Source organism: Carettochelys insculpta, chromosome 2 (assembly GCF_033958435.1).
Source record: "Carettochelys insculpta isolate YL-2023 chromosome 2, ASM3395843v1, whole genome shotgun sequence".
NCBI lineage: Eukaryota > Metazoa > Chordata > Testudines > Carettochelyidae > Carettochelys > Carettochelys insculpta.
In genome coordinates, this window is record NC_134138.1 from 214,147,775 (window position 1) to 214,165,443 (window position 17,669).

The 17,669-nt window shown below is 43.7% G+C and overlaps 1 protein-coding gene across 2 annotated transcripts in view; it reads left to right on the forward strand.

Annotated features, from left to right (window-relative positions):
- The first annotated feature begins 939 nt into the window (after nt 1–939).
- Nucleotides 940–17,669, forward strand: part of CPVL (carboxypeptidase vitellogenic like) — a 108,203-nt gene continuing 91,473 nt past the window's right edge. The window contains exon 1 of one of the 2 annotated variants that reach the window (XM_074986147.1): nt 940–986. The gene's annotated coding sequence lies outside the window, so the exon portion shown is untranslated. Of the gene's footprint in view, nt 995–17,669 lie in introns of both variants that reach the window. The other variant, XM_074986148.1, reaches the window with a different exon arrangement.

Consider the following 17,669-nt stretch of genomic DNA (forward strand, 5'->3'; position numbering starts at 1 on the left):
TTATGTTTGTGGGGGGAGTTCTGCTTGTGAAGAGCACCCAGGAAGGGAGCCTTTAGTTTTCTCAGATTGCTGGGTAATAGGTGGCTGGGGCTGAGGCAATTCTTTGCCAAGACATACCCCAGAGATTCTGAATGTGGCTGTATTTACTTCCATCAGCCTTATGGCAGTCAGGTTCCTTTTCATCAAGTGAAATACTACAACAGGTTTATTATTTCAGAAGTGCTGGCACTCAACTGCTGTGAGCTCCTGTTCACTTGTTTGTCACTGTAAACAAAAGTGACTATACATCAGAGTGAAACTGATGAAACGTTTTATTTCAAATGGAGGGAAACAGAGAGGTAAACAGAGCAAGTGTTAAGTAAGCTAGATTGTAATTATTTTTCCATTTGCAATAATACTAGTCACAAGGTGAGCACGGAGTTTGCGTTAATAAAACCATGCTTTTGAACTGGTCTTTTAAAAATTCGTCTATTTGAGGACATATCAGCTCCCCAGTTCCTTCTAGCGTGGTTCCTTAAGCAGTAAAATGGGGAAGTGACTGCGCCATACCAAAACAGTGCGTGCAGAGATTGGGGTAAAAACTCTTCCAAGCCAAGACTGAAAACAAACCGGCCTCCATTTTCCCACGTAGCACCAACAAGCCGTGGGGTTCAGAACGACTCCCGCTCCCCTGCATAATTCCCCCATCCCACCCTCCAAGCACAATTACAGGCCCAGGCCAAAAGGCGGTGCACACACACTCTCATTTCCAAAGCCGGTGACTCCGATCGCTTCCAACGGAGGGTTGAGCGAAAGCCACGTCCCTGCCACATTCGACTTACAAGAACGCGGGGTAGGTTGGGGTCAGCTGTTTAGAGGGGGTGCTGCCGGGCGCGGGGAGCGGCTGCCCTGGCCCCGCCCTGAGGGCGTTGCTCCGGCTGTGATTGGTGGAGACTGGCCGCGGGGTGCGTGTGCTGTGCAGGGTTCTCCCCCCGGCCCCGAGAGTGGTGAGTTGGTGAGCGCTGCTAGGGGCAGGCGCCTGGTCTCGGCGGGGTGGGGCTCTGCACCCTGGGCAGGCAGTAGCGGCGGTTGCCTGGTGGCTCCCGCTGGCGGGCGGCACGTCAAGACCAGGGGGCGAGGAGGGGCGGTGCCTGTGCTGCCAGAGGGGTTTCCCGGGAGCCGGGGAGGAGACTGCGCCTGCGCCTGAGCCGCGGCCTGCTTGGGGTGGCACGTGGAGGCGGTGCTGGGCTGGGCAGCGTGGAAGTTGGGCCTGTGGAGACACGTCTGCCCGTGCAGCCGGGCTGGCCATCCCGCCTTTCCCCTGCTTGGCCACGCTGGGGTGTGCGCGGCGAAGCGTTGCACGGCCGCCCGGTTGCGGGAGCCTTGGTGGCAGGCAAAGGCTCCAGACGTGGGGAAGGGGTCCCGGGCGGCGAAGCAGCCGGCAAAGACCCTGCCACCACCCTGTTACTGGAGTCTTTCCCGGCCGCAGGAAAGGCTCCGGCTCTGGGGATGGGGTCTGGCCGGGGAAGGGCGGCGGCTGAAGCTTTTCCCACTGTCTGCCCCTTCCAGACCCTTTCGTGAACAGGTTTAGGGACCTGTGGGTGCAGCCTGCTTTTCATAGACCCATCGAACACTAGAACCTGAAGGGACTTCGAGAGGTCATGGAGTCCAGTTCCCTGCCCTCATGGCGGGACTAAGCTCTGTCTAGACCATCCCAGATAGGTATCTGTCTAACCTGCTCTTAAATATCTCCTGGGATGGAGATTCCACAACCTCCCTGGGTAACTTACTCCAGTGTTTAACTACCCTGACAGGTAGGAAGTTTTTCCTAATGTCTAATGTAAACCTCCCTTGCTGCAGTTTAAGCCCGTTGTTCCTTGTCCTATCCTCAGAGGCCAAGGAGAACAATTTTTCTCCCTCCTCCCTGTACCCTCTTTGAGGTACTTGAAAAACCACTCTCATGTCCCCTCCAAGTCTTTTCTTTTCTAAACTAAAGAAGCCCAGTTCTTTCGGTCTCCCTTCAGAGCTCACTTCACTCATAGGCTACATGCTGCTGACAGAGCAGTGAAGTGTAGACTTGGCCTTATGGTGCCATGGGTGGGAAGATGTCCCAATCTCACATAGCCAGGCTAAGGGGATCTATTTCTGACTGTCACAGCTGCCTGCCTGCTCTTGGGCAATGCACTTTTACAGAGTGAGATAGAACCAGTAGTCACCTAAACACACAGATTTACTTACTAAACATGCAGATTTCTGTTTTTTGGTCACCCAGGCAGTGTTCTAGTCATGCACAACCACACATGCCTTGGTGTACGTTACAGAATTTATTCTTCCCATAGATGGGGGAACAAATAGAGGGAATATTGCCTCCGGTAAGTGGACCCATTATTATTTGAGTAGAAGATTGTTTGCAACATATGGTTGGACTGATGCTGAATGGCCGGTAAGGTGAACAGGCACTTGGTGGTTTCCTGTTTCAGCAGCTCAGTTGGGGACAAAATGCAGCTTCTTACAGAGCTGTCTGGGGCAGGAGGCCAGACCCTGAAGTTGACATCCTTTGTGTTCAGGGACATACAGGCCAACAGAAACTCACCATAATAGACAGGGAGTTCCTAGAAGGCTGTGTAGGATTCTCTATTCAGCTGCTCCAAGACAAAGTCTAAGCCTTGCATGAAAATGCAGAATAAGTTAATATTCATGCAGATAGGTGATTCTTGTTCACTCTGACCAGGCTAAAAAAAGGACCAGTGTGTTTTTTATGGGACCTAGAGGATAGCTGTTCAGAAAGTACTCCAAACAGTTAAAGTGAGGTTTATATTGTGCTGCTTGTTACCTACAATGTCCTTCCTGTAGTTTGGTTGAAGCATGGACTACATACGGTCTCTGTATCTGCTGTTCAGAGGTGGGAAGGAGGGGGACTCTATTTCTCACATCTGAAAGATGTCATACAAATCAGCATGCAGCAATTCCTCGAAGATGTAGAGATACTGATGTGCTTTTTAATAAAGAGTCATCTTTATAGCTTTTCATAGATCTTGTTAAGGATTCCCATACCTGTTAGTCCAGTGTGACTTGCCCAGCACTGGGGGTTCAGTAGCAAAATTGCCAGACTTCTCTGAGCCCTGAAAATATTTTTGTTTCAACTATTACAGAGGAGGACTGCAGTAGGAGAGGTGTGGATAAGGGGAAAGAGTCATTGTATCAGAAGCTCAGTGATTAGAAGAGAGCACTGGGAGTACACCCTCAAAAGTCTTTCAAACAATCTGACTTTTTCTAGCTGGGATACTTTGTGGAGTTTCCTCGTGAGTCTGGAATGAATCACTACCACGTGCTTGCAGCATGAGAGTGTCTCCTCCGTGCTCACCATAGGAAACCTTTCCCAGCTACTGGGCTGCTGGCAATTTGAAGGCTCCACAAGTCCCACTGACTTTTACCTAAATCCATTTAGAAATCAATTGAATTGTCAATGCAGTTTGTGTGTAGTCTGAGCTAAAATTTAATACACTCACCCCAAAACTTCAGCTTAAATGAAACAACTAATTAGGGGGGTGGGAAAAAAAGTAAAGTGATGTTTGAGGGCTAGGAGAAAGATGTTTCAGGAAAAATAAAACCAAAACCAAACCAAAAACTTAAAACTCAAACAGTTATTTTACAGCTGTGAAGGAGTAATTTTAAACAGTGAATAAGGAATACTGACCCACCACCAGAGGGCTAATTGCTCCTATATATAGTACACTCAATATTAGCATTAAATTCATTAGAGTGCTACTGACTTTAGACATATAATTAGAGTTATGCAAATAACTGACTGGTAGTTAACCTTTCCAAAGAGATTTTGTTCCGGGTGGACCTGAACTGAATGTTTTGGGGCTGTGTTTTTATTTGTTTTTGTTTTTTGATTTTTGGAACTTTTGGAAGAAAATTTGTTTTGGATTTAAGATAAGCAGTTTGCTAGACAAATGAAAATTTTGTGTTTTTGTTTTTTTTATTTTTGGCTATAGTAAACCCTTGAGCGTTGCGTAACCAAGTCCTGCATGTCTTGAGTTAACATGACTGCCACCCCTGACAGGAGCGATTTCCCACTCCCTGGAGTCACAGGGAGCTGGGAACCAGGTGGCAGTCTGGCTCCCCTTTGCTTGCAGAGCTGAGAAACTGACCAGGGCATCAGCATGCATCAGCCCTGGTTAGTTTCCTGGCTCTAAGGAGTGGAGGAGAGTAGAGACAGACTGCCCCTGGTTCCCGGCTTACCTCCATGGGCTGCTGCGTGCTTTTCAGCTCCCCACTGCTTGTGGGACCTAGGAAACTGACCAGCCCTTTGGTCTTGACTCCCCTTGACATAAGCAAAAATTTGAGTTATGCGAGGGTTGCAGGAATGCAACCCCTGTGTAACTTGAGGGTTTACTGTATTTAAAACTGTATTTTAAATCACAAAAGCAAAATGTTGCATTCACAAGAGGCTTAGGCACTTCTGGCATTCACAAAGACAAGGCAGGGATGTGGAAAAATCCTGTATGTGTGTCTTCCCAGAAGCAGAAACTTGGACCCAGGTTTCTCCTTTTCAGGTGAGTGCCATAACCATTAATCCGTAGGCCTTTTGAATCTGTTGCACTTGTGTAAATGTTGATCAGACTAGGGACTGGAATCTGGGTGTCTTCCTAGTGGATCCCCTAGCCACCAGGCTATAAAGGTATTCTCTTGCTCTCTCTCTCTCATTCTTTCCTAGTCCCCAGTGAATTTCAAAAGGAGAGACTGATAGAGAGCTGCCTCCTAGAACCCAGTGATAAGGCCACTGTCTGAGGCTGGGAATGGGGAAAATATGGATTCCAGGCCTCACTCCCAAGGGGGATTCAACTCTGGATCTTCCACATCCCAGGTGACTGATTATCCTGAGTGTGTGGGTTGGTGCGGCACAGCACCAGTAACATCATCTTCTCCTTGGTGGTGTAAACTCAGCCCGAAAAAAAAAAAAATGGTTCAGTGAATATGAAGCTTCAGTTATACATTTTTCCCTATTATTTCAAATAATTCATGAAGGTTGATATGAATCTGTGAAATGTTTCACTCGACCCGACTCTGTTTTTTAGCTGGAGAAAAAGTTTTGGCTGAAAAATTTTGCTCAGCAGTAGCTATAAGCTCTTTTTTTCATAGAAGAAATGTACTGCGTGGAACGTTTGAGTGAGTAATAACAAGTGATTTTTGGTTCCACCTGTAGCCCATGCACCCCGGTTTGCTCTCCTACCCCAGGCACTTCTTGTGCATTGGGGAACTTCCTATTCCTCTCCCTCCCTCCCTCCCTCCCAGCACTTTTGGAGTGACACAAATCCACTGATTTGTGCTGCCTCCTGCTTCTCCCCTTTCCGGAGCTAGAATGCCGTACATCAGCTTTTTGCAAGTGTTCAAGCTCTGGGAGGAAGGAGCAGATGGGGAGGGAGCATGAGCTAGTGGATTTATGGTGATCCAAAAGTGTTGGGAAAGATGGGGAGGAGAAGGAAGTCCGGGTTCTCAGTGTCCCAATGCATGAGAGGTGGGAGAAAAGGGACATAAAGGGTGTGCTTGAGCTGCAGGGAGAATCACTGCCAATTGTGTGGTCTGCTGAGACTAAGGAGAGCTACTCATGTGGCCTACTCACTAGTCTGGGTTGCCCATCGCTGTGCTAAGGGGACAGAAAGAGATTGTGATAATGTATTTATTAATGACCTTAAAGAAATGAATTAATTTCTTACATTTTCCATTTAAAATAACAAACTTCCTGCATAGTTAGCCTTCAAAGTAAATATAACACTGAGGCCAAACTAATTTTCATAGTTATGGGAAGGTATATATAAAAATAAAATCTGTAGTGGTACCTTCATGTAAATCTATTATGTATAGATTGGCTCAGTATTTCCAAGAGTAATTGTCAGGGCCCATATCCAATTCTCCTTCTTTATTTCTTCATGTAGCCATTTGTGCTCAAAGCATTGTTATGAAGTCCTGTACCAGCTGAGACAAGTGATTAGTAACCTAATTTTCCACAAAGGTAAAGTGATATGAAACATTGTGCCAACATTTCTGGTTCATTTGGTAGTGCTATTCCTCTCTCTCATGAAATTTTGCTACCAGTGTTGTGCCCAAATGTTTTAAAAGAGAAAAATCCAGGTAGTTTTATGTGACATTTTTACATCAAAGTTGGGAGAAGAATCTGGCCATTTTTCAATATGGATTGTTTATAAACTTTTTCCTGTTCAGAAGATGACTCTCATCTGCTCTAGAAAAACTCCCTCCGTGAGAAAGAGAGCATCTGAGAAGCTTATGTACCTCCTACTTTATGCTGGTCCATTCCATTAGGGTAATTGCAGTTCTGTGGGTGTAAGCAGCTAGCATGCTCTGTGGAGCTGTGCAAGCACTTTATCTAGTTATTGCTTAACCAGTTTCTTTGACACTACTGCTGTCCTATGAAGAAAAGTTTTGAAGTGTTTAACAAGTAGCTGCACCTGGCTGTGGGTACTTTGAAGAAATTCCTACTTGTTGAGGCTTGTATAGGAAGAATCGGGATAATCGAATTAACAGGTCAGAACATATTTTTAATATTGCTCAGTATCATTTTGGATGGTCTGTTTATATGCTGTGCACTTAACCACAAAATGCTGAAATATATAAGTGATTCTCTTAAGCGATTTTTATGAATTATGCAGCTGAAGATAAGAATCTTTGAGGTTCTATTAATGAATTTTTGGCTGATGTGACTGAGTAACTTATTCAACAACTTTTGTGGCTCCGTGTGTGTTTTGCTAATAAGAGCGATTGATTTCACTATTTACTGAAGGGGTCATGAGTCTCTGCCAGACAAAATAGAATGCTAAGCCATTCTAAAGTATTGTACAGAAACAGATTCCTGTCTTATCTTAAACTAGTTTAAGATAAGACAGGAATCTGTTTGTGTACAATACTTTACAGTTTGAGCAAAATACCATTTGCTCAAACTAGTTTAAGATAGTTACCTTTTGCAAATTTAGATTCCCTGCAGTATAGATGCAAGTGCACTGTGATGTTAAAGCTGTTTGACAAAGCAAAGGGACTATGTGCTAGGAATGTTTTGCAAGGGAGGACTTTATAATACGTTCACCCTCTTGCATTGCACTTAATGTAGAATAACATTTGTGTCAACCAAATTAACTTAATTTGTAACCAAATCCATATTTTTTTTTAAATGTTGGGCTGCAAAGGTCAGTTGTGTACAAGAGAGAAACTCTTTGAGACTTGTGCAAGGATTAGATTGAGTATCAAGCATGATCAGGTTATCAGGCATACACTGAACATGGCATTTTGGCTGTCTGCTTGTGTTAGGGTGGTGTAGTAATGCTTTCATTGTCTACCTATAAGTAAAAAGTAACTGTGTATATTTATTATGCTAAATCTCAAAGTGAAAGGCTTTCAAATTAAGTGAAAACTCCAGTTTTTTAAGCTTTTGTTTTGCTTTTAGTGTTTATTGAAAATATGCACAGTGCATATCTGGCTTCTTACTATAACTTCTTTAGTATATTAAATAATCCTGGAGTAAATAGCATGGAATAGTAGTGTCCACCAGAGAGCCACAATGCACTCCACACATTTAGCTTTTCTTTACTTACATAGGAATTCTAACCAGTTTACATAGCCTGGCCATGTAAATATCAGAAAAAAAAAAAAATCATTGCACAGAACTATAGTAATCAGCTCTTTCTATTTAATAGGGTGTTAGAATATTACAACATGAACACCCTTACAACACCTTTGTCATTTACCCAGTGATTTTTAAAGCTGAGCGAAATCTCTGTGCCCACGTACAGTAGACTCCTGAATTATGGGTAGGTTGTGTTCCTGCGGAATCACACGAAAGTCAAATTCCGTGCAAGTCAGGACTGGGTGTGGGGAGGATCCCTGCCACCTTTGGGTCCCCCAGTTGTGGCTGTGCCTGGCTTCCTGCTCCTGTGAGCAGTGGGGAGCCCAGAGCCAGGCATAGCAGCACTCATCAGTTTCCCGGCTCCCACCACTCATGATTTCCACTTGTGTTATTATAAGAAACACGTAAGTTGAAATAGTGTAAGTCAGGGGGTCTACTGTACTTAGATGGTGGGGTAGTTTTGTCAGATGTTAACATGAAAAAAAAAACTGGACAGGTATGCTGAGTATTTGTTTGGCTTTGGCAGATGAATATATGCATGCTGAATAAAAGGTAACTGAATGGCTAAGTATCTATCTGTCCTCTGTTGTGTTGGTAGGTAATTGGTGTGTTACTTTTTCTATAACTGCAACTTCTCATGTTTTTTGGACCAATTGCCTAGCAGATGAGTGATTAATTCTTCATTTCTTCATGTGTGATTGTTTCCCCTAGGAAGCCCCAGGAGGAATACTAAAGGAGTATTTGGTAATAAGTATCCAACAATGTGTGCTTTTGCTTATGGATTACACCCCAGTATTCTGTTATGGCAGGACATACTCATCATATAGGCATAAAATCTCCTTTTTCACCATAATTTCTTCAACATTTCTCTTCATTCAGTCTCTCTCTATTTTATTAACCTGTCTGGTGTGAGGTATCATTGAAACAGTATCTTAAAGAATTTTTCTTTTACTGTGCTAAGGTGTGAGGTTGTTGGACCCCTGAACAGATCAGTCCACTTTCTTCTAGTTTAATTTTTCTGGCTGTATCCTTTCTGAGTGTGTCATAGGTAGGCACTTTTTGTGGGCAGAGCTGTCTGCAAATTTGTATAATTTTTTTCTTCCTAATTGAACAGAAGTGAACACTTTTACTGAGGCTGGGTTTCTGTATGAAACAGGTTTCTAGAAAGTTGAGAAACTCAGTGACTGATAATGTAAGCACAGCTACCAGAGGAGTGTAGGTCAATTAAAGTTAATTTTGTTCTTGATATAAATTAGAAAAGTTTCTCTACTGCATAGCTCAGAAACTGTATTTATCCCATGAATACTCACAGTCTTCGAAGATCTTTGGTTTGTGGTTTGGGCTAAGCTCTGGATTTTTTGTAGTTCGTGTCATTTGTGAGCTACACATTCAGTTTGAACACAGGGTAGATACTGCTCCCCCCCCCGACTGGGGAAAGAGAACAACAGAGTAAATGAATTACTTGTCATTATCCAGAAAGTATGTGATTCAGTTGTGAATGGAGCCCATATTGCTGCTTCCTTCTAGTCCTGTGCCACAAAGCCATCCTTCCCTTCAATGGTTAATAGTACGTTTGCCGCAGTGCAATACACACAATGGGACTTGGAATCCATATTCACCTCTGAGAAGTATCTTTGAGATTGTTTTATAGCACTTTAAAGCATCAGAGTTGTGGGCTGAATTATGTTCCAATTTAGTTTTATAAACTGAACTGTATAATTTAGAGCTCTACTTGTAAATGAATAGAACAAAATGAAAGTGGTGGTTATAAATTGATGCCAGTGGAACATGTTTCTCCATTTTTCATCGTGCAGTATCCATTCTGAGCAGATTTTTTCGCTAGAAGGTTAAATAATGAATATCCATTCGTAAGGTAAATCAAAGGCCATTGTATCAAGGTTTTGTGGCTGGGAAGGTAGTATAGTCTGAAGGTCTGTAAATCAATTTCTTGCAAGAATTCTGTAGTTGCTTTCAGTTGTTCACTGAGGAGTAATTTTAGCATTAATCAGAAGTGCCAGTCAGACATAAAGGCAGCTCTAATTTAAGACACTGTCCAGCTTGGAAAAATGAGAACTGAATCAAAGTAAAATATATTTACAGTCATCCCAGTTCTACACCATATGCCTTGAAGACACTCCTTTAATTCCAACTGCTAAATATCTACATTCCTTTCCTGCATCCTAGTCAAACCACTACACCAGACCCAAACTTCTCTGCTGACCTTTCCCTTATTTTTTTTCCTTTGCCCACTCCTAATTTCAGGAGACTCCTTTCACGTGTACACCGTACAACCGGAACATCTTTATGTGCCGCTCCTTCTGCACAGAGTTGTAAAGATCCATCTATTGCACTTTGTAGATACAGACCGTCATCTCTCTCCATGTTAGAGGCCATTTGCTCAAGAACTCCTCCTAAACCATAAGAGCTAGGGCTACCAAATTTGGTGTCCAGCTTCTCCTTACCGTAACTTAAACCAAGGTTAGGGTTTGATTGTGCTCTGAGAATGGGAAGTGCTACAAATGGGACTGCTTTCCATAACATGGAAGGGGAAGGTGACAGAGAGGAGGGACTGGGAACAGCTGCGGTACTGAGAGAGTGACCAGCAGGAGGGGGGCTCCACCACCTTGCCCCTGCATCAAACCTGTGAAGTGTGGGGGAGTTGGTGGAAGTGGGAGAGCTCCCCCCTCCCCCAAGCCTGCCCCCAACAGGCTGCAGGGCACAGATGGGGGCTGCTGGGGGCAGCCCCCGGAATGCTTCCCCCAACAGGCTGCAGATTGGAGGGAGCCGCTGGAGGCCAGGCGTCGCCCCCAGACCAGCTACAGGAAGGGATGGCAACTGGAGGCCTGGGCCAGCCCACAGAGTGCTGCTCGTAAAACAGCTGCAGAACAGGTTCTGGACACTGACACAAGCAAGGCCCCATGCCTCAGAGTAGCTGGGGCAGCAGCAGACCGGGGGCTGCCCCCAGAGCGCTGCCCTCCTTGATATGCTGCATGGGAGGGTAGCTGGAGGCCAGGGCTGGCCTGCAGAGCCCCAGCACCCACTTGCCAAGTGCGCAGCCCAGGTTCCCCCCTCCCAGGAGGAGGAGTGCTGCCACAGCCCCCTGAGAGGAGCTGCAGCTGGAGCAGGACCACCCTCACTGCCGTGAGTGGCCCCGGTAAGCCCTCGCTCCTCCTGAGTTCTGCACTTCCCACGTACCTTGACTTCTGCACCCTCCACCCCTGCCCTGAGCTCCCCATCTCCCACCTCCTGCCTTGAGCCTCCCCATTCCTCCCAACTCTTTGCCCTGTCCCATCCACCCCCTACCTCCCCTCACCCCCAAACCCACACTCCAACCTTGGTTTTCAAAAACTACAATAATTGAAATAAAGCATGTCCATTTTTTGTTTGTTTTAAAGAAAATCACTTCAGTTAAAGACCCAAACACCACCAGGTATGTTTGCTAGTTATATGTAATATGATTAAAACTACCTTTTGCTTTTAAGAACTGGAATATGGACTCTCTTACTTGTTTGGTAGAGCTCTCCCAGACATAGTAGAGCATTATCCACCCTTTTGGCATTTAGCGTGCGTCACTTAGACTTAACAGTGTAGAACTTCATCAAGAAGAAAGACCTATGTAGGGCAACTGCATTAGATGCCTGTGTTGTGGTTTATTTTCTAGCAAGGGCTCCAAAGCAGCAATAGCATTTCAAGGAAGGGATCTGCACTTCATTGAGTAGCCACAGCAAAGGTACTTCTCACAGTCAATTAATTGATCCTCCTAAAATGTTGACCTAGTGCCTGAGATTTGGAAACTGAAGTTCTTTTTATTCTGACAAGGTGCAGAATCGCAGTGCAATCATCTCATTCCTCTTTTGCAAGGACAACGTCTATAGCTGAGAAGGATCACATAGGTGGAAAATTATGGATCAATGTGGATGATTGTTCAAAAAACCTTTATTGAGCTGAGTGTGATGGCAAATCACAATGGAGGGAAGAATAATGGATTAGTTCTTCATAGGCACGCTTAGGCTGGCATTTCAGCACATTCATAGGGAAATAAGGGTGGAGGGAAAGAGGCAGAAAATAACTACAGAACTGATTCTTCTGCACTATTTAAAGTCTTTTATGCAGTTTATGGGATTGGAAGGCAGTTGGTTCCCTAGAGCCACTGCTGGGGAGAAAATGTTACAAATCCTAGAGTCAGATTCTGCCATCCTGTTGTAGTGATTAGTACTTTGCTCAGCAAATATCTCCTTGCAGTCAGTGAGACTGCACATGTAGTAATGCAGCAGCAGTACTGTGGATAGTAAGAGGGGCACAGTCTTGGACCTTAGTTGAGAAGTAAATTTAGAGCCTGAAGGAAAATCTTTGAGTTCAGTAAAATTAAAAAATACAAAATTGTATTGTATTGTTGCTTTTTTATCACAAGCTGAGAAAGCTGACCTTGATCATGGGGAAAACTGATTTCTTGGTATCTTTGGAAGAGGCTTGTGCATCCTGCCTGATGGAACATGCTAACTCCTTTTCACCAGTTTTTCCTAAACATGATAATTTTCTCCATTTTCATTCACTTCATTTCCCATTGTGATGATATAACTTCATTCTTCTAAACGTGTGGCTTCTTGTTGCAAACCAGCAGGAGACACTATTGCACGCAGTTATTTAAGTACTTATGGAGCTTAATACACATTCAGATTTTTTTGTCTTTTATTTATAAGGTGCAGGGTTTTTTTTTTGTTTTTTTTTTTTTTAAAAACTGCTAATTTGTGTGTCTGTTATTTGGATGCAAATTACAAGTACATCAAAAATGCACAAATAAAATTCAATTTTTTTACCTTAAATATGCTGCATATGTCTTTATCAAAACATGCATAGTTTTTAAAACTGATTTTTCTAACTTAAGGAAAGTATCATCTATAGTTAGTGAATTGAACCAGATGACCTGAAACAATGTCCATCTTACTTTCTCACACCTAGTTTTTCTTAAGGACAAACATTCTTTCCTTCCTGCTCTTTCAACTTTGTTTCTTTAAATGAGCTAGTGACTGAACTGAATTATTTAAATAAATTCAAATGAAGAAAACGTTTTCTCTGGCTGCAGAAGAGGCTACTGCTGTCAGAAGCTGGTTTGGCACATAAACAGACTCTTGGTTCAGGTGCTCAGCCAATGATTTCCACCAGTTCAGTGATTTAGCCTTTCTTAATAACTTGGGAACAAACAAGTACTGATTAATATTTAGTACCTAACTTAAATGTTGTTCATTGTGTAAAAGACACTTAGGCCTTAATATAAGTTGTCAATTTCAAATAGGTTTATTTTTAAAAGTATACTTAAATTAAAAATAATCCAGTTTTAATAACTAGTTTTTTTTTTTAAATTACTGCATTGTCCACCCTCCCCCCCATCCTTTTCTTCTCTAGACTATATGTCTCAGTTCTTTGTGTTTTCTCATCTGTCATGTTTTCTAAATCTCTTATCATTTTTTGTTGCCTTCCTTTAAAGTATGGCTCCCAGAACTGTACACAGTTCTCCCACTGAGCATCACTAGTGCTGAAGAGAGTGGGAAAAGTGCTGCTTGTGTCCTATATATGACGCTCCTGTTAATACCTCTGAGTGACATTTGACTTTTGTAGCAGCATCACACTGTTGCCTCATTCAATTAGTGGTTTTTATAGTGCCCCCCCCCACCCTCCTGGTACCTTTTTGCCTCCTTCAGTACAGCTGGCTGGCTTGCAAATTCACATTTTGTATCTATGCATTTGATTTTTTTTTTCTTTCTGAGCATAGTAGTTTAGTATGTTGCCTGTGTATTTATTACATTTCATCTTTTTGATTTCAGAGCAGCTCTCTAAGTTACAAAGATAATTTTGAATTCTAATCCTGTCCTCTCTGTGCAGCAAATGTGTTGGGTAATGTATTGTTACTGAATGTGTTTAAAATACTACTTAACCTCCAGTCAGACAGTAGTGTAGAAACTTATTAGGTGCCATGTTTGTTAGACAAAACTCGTATTCTCAGTATGGCAAAAATCCCAAACAGCAGCTATACTGTTGGGCTACAGTTACACTAGTGTATTTTGCTGGCAGAACCCTGGTTTTGTTGACAAAACTCGCAGAGCATGCAACACAAAATGGGATTTGTCGACGGTATCTAGACAAAAAATGCAGCACTTTTGCCTGCGCCGTTCTGCCTCAAAGCTTTGAGGCATAATGCTGATGTCGACAGATTCTGTCAACCAAAAAGCTGTGTGGCTGCTCTGGTGGCCTTCTCTTGACGGACAGGGTATCCACAACAATGGGCAGTCCTGTCTGCTACGCTTCCAAGTGCCTGTTTTGTTGAGAGAGCAGGTGGGCAGTCTAGCTGCTCTGTTGACAGAGCTGAGCGCTCTCCTGATTGGCTTTTGTGTGTGGCTGCATGCTGTTGACAGAAATTTTATCAGAAAATCTTTTCCAACAGAGAGTTTTGTTGACGGAGTGCTGTAGCGTAACCATAGCCTTGATGTATAGTCTTAGTTCCTCTGAAGAGGCCGACTTTAATTACTTCTCTTCTGCTCCCATCAGTGGAAACACGTAGCAAGCTCTTTGGGTTCTACTGCACCTTTCTAGGGTAGACTAGAGTATTGGTGCCAGTTTCATTTAAATTTCAAAAAAAAAAAAAAACCCAAGAAGTTTCTTTAAATGAATGAAATAGGAGGAGAAATCCGTACAGTACTGATGTGGATGCTAAATGCATTTTATCCCATCTACACGTTGTTTCAGTATATTCATTTTCATTTGCTAACATGTAACTGCATCATAGAAGTTGTCACTGAGAACATTGAATTTGTAATCGATTATATCAGGTTTCCTATTGACTTGGTGCAGCAGTCATGGGATTTGTGTTAGGCACTGTGCAAAAACAGAACAAAAAGACAGCCCTGCCCCAAAGAGCTTTCTAGATTGTTCCTGCAGATGCCCTTGAAAAGCCAAGTTATCTCTTTCCCCAGCTTCCCAGACCTTCAAAGGAGTAAGAGAGGCTACCTTTTTCTTTTTTTGTGTGTAAAAAAGAAATTAAATGAAGCTATCACAGTTTCCAGTGTGCTGATGCAAGTGTACTGCAGATTTTAAGTTTAGCTGTCAGTGGTACCCTGGCTTGCCTGTATTGCACTGTACAGAGTTGAATCAGTAGCATATGAAGAGTGGAATGGTATGCTACATGGTCAGATTGGACTTGGCAGAGAAGCGTCTCCTTGGTTAAATCCATAAATGGAAATAACTTGTAATGCTAGGTGGTGTGTCGGCTAAGTGATTGACTAACTTTAGGTAGGTGTCAGTAGTGTGTTTCTCAGATGGCTGTGAAAGTGTGAAGTTTAAAATGGAACTGAAAGTAACATCTTTTTATTTACCTCACATTCTAAGCCTTTCAATAATCTTGCTGCTATTGAACTACATAACTGTGCTATTCTTGCACATTGCTAAGTAGTGACAAAGTCAGAAGAATCATCTACCTACCTGCTGTTTGTACAACTTGCATCATGTGCTATGTTGCTGAATTGTGAGAGGCTTAATATGCCCTTAGTTTTGTTTTTAAACACTGTGATCACAGTCCATAATAAGCCACCGAATTATTGTCAGGAAGAATGGGTGTATTGTAGCTGATAGATGGGAACAAGGACTACATATATAAAGTGAAGCAGGAACTGGGCGTTACTTCTAAAATACATTGGAAGCATTAATGCCACGTGTTACCATTGTGTCCTTTCTTAAAGAGAGAATTTCTAAATCAGTTGGGAGATCCTAGGGGATAACTCAGCTGAATGAGGCATTGGTAATGGGAGAGCATGTGCACGTGCAAATATGGTTTAAAACTCAGTTTTGCACTCTCCTGATCCTTCTGCTCTTCTGTATGGAGCTGCTCTCACTTTGGATGCAAGGGCCTCCAGGAGCTGAAGATGCAGCAGATGGTCGTGGTGAAAGGATATCCTGGTTCTCTCCTGACATCCCTTCTCCCAGCTATACCTGCAGTACGGGTTTGCATGTGCAGGGATAGGAGGATCCAGGAACCCCTCCATCTTTTACATGCAACAAAAGGATCACAATTATATGGGGGTGAACTTCCTTTATTGGGGGAAGATAGTTTTGAACAGGGGGCAAGTGACCCACAGAAGAATCAGTTGGGGGTGGGAGGGGGCACGCACAAGTAAGAAGCAAATAAAAAAGGACTTGCATTCAACTGGGCTACTAAAGCTTGGGGCTTCCTCTGGCAGCAGAGCAAGCCGTTGCTCATGCACCAACCACATGTGGCGGGGAGAGCTCCAAGGCTCAGAGATTTGCCCTGACACTGGAGCATGTTTGCTGGCCTGCTCCACTGCTGGGGGAGAGGAAGGAGGGAAGCCCCCAGCATTGCGGCCAGCTGGATCAAAGTAAGCTGGAGCCTGATCTAGCCTATGGGCTACAGGTTCCCCACCCCTGGCTTTGAGAGTGGGTTGTACTTGCAGCCACTTGGCAATTCACTGCTCTGCTTTGAATAATTTGACCTAAAATGTGTTCCGTCAAAGCAGCTCAACATAACTTCTGGATGGCTTTGCCACTGAAAAGTGAAACTTTTTCATTTTTTCACACCTTTTGAAAAGAACAGCCTTTTCCTAAAAGGGTGGAATTAGGCTAGCTACTCAGACATCAGCATGAGCTGTTACCTCATCTTTGTTTTCTGACACTACTAACTACCTATTAGTGATGTTGAAGTATCTGGTTTGGATCCTAGAAGCTGCTTGTCTCATGTACATTCTTGTCTGGAGATAGTGCTCATTGAGACTCGTCAGTCTAAAAGAGCTTGCCTGTTGTTGATAGAAATCCATGCCACATTCATGCAAACAGGTAAAAGATGAAGGGCAAGTTCAGGTAAGGAGATGGCAAAGTGCTGGTATATTGATTTTTATAGTATCCCAATAGACTAGGGGTTGCCACCTTTCCAATTACTGGTAGCTTGGTCCCTGAAGCCCCACACTCTTCTCTGCCTCTTCCCACGCCCTGCCTGTTCTCCCAAAGCCTGTTGTCATTGCTCACTCCATCCCGTCGCTTGCTATGGCTCAGGGAGCCTGCCTGCAGATAGGAGGTGGAGGCTGGCATGGGTTAATGATCTGGCACCTTCCTACATCTTGCTGTAACTAGGATTTTGGTTGGGTGCCATTTAGGGTTGCCAAGTCCTAAAAGGCACCTGGACGCAAGCCAGATGCTGTGGACTGTCTAGGTAAAAAACAGATGGGTGGCAACCCTACAATAAACTATCAGTGGCCTGTGAAATGGGACTGATGAGGTTCCATGCTAGCGAGGTGGATACCTAAGCGTCCCTTGGAGCAGGGCTAGCGCTGCTCCTCCAAACCTGTCAGTCATATATTGGAGGGTGGAGAACTTTAAAAGGAAGGAAACTACAGTTAACTTGGGGGAAAGGATCACGAGTGCTTTCCTGGAGGTGCTCCTGCAGCAACAGAGGTGGGGGAACCCTTCACCTCAACCCTGCGGAGAGTGCAGTGAACACCTAGGTCGACTAGACAGATGTATGAAAGCCTGCAAAAGGCAAAGGCCCATTACAAGTTTTAAGAAGCTGGAGCCTGGGCTGAAGACACCCAGTGTAATTTAGTGAACCATGCATGGCAAGAAATCTTTTACTGTGACTGTTTGCATGAGTAAGTACAATTGTACAGCTGTTCCCTTATCAAGAGGAGCCTGGAAGGGCTCAACAAAGGCATGGTCCAGTTTGCATTAGCTTGACGACTAAATCCCCTATCATGTAAATCATCCGCCTGGCACTCTCTTTCAGAAACGGAGCTACTTTATAACAGGGTCAGCAAGGGGTGGAAGTAACTGGTGTAGGAGGACATGTTGCCTTTGGCACTTTACAGTTAGATTTGGTGTTCTGAGTTCTGATGAAGGCTGGAAGCTCTCTCAGTAGGAGGTGTTTTTGATGCCCCTTGCCCATAGAGTGGAGTACAGTTAATGTTAAAACCAATTTTTAGGGATACTGCTGACCTTTCTCCTTGCATAATGGATTTTCAGTAGGCTCTGAGCATTTTTTATATTGGGGAAA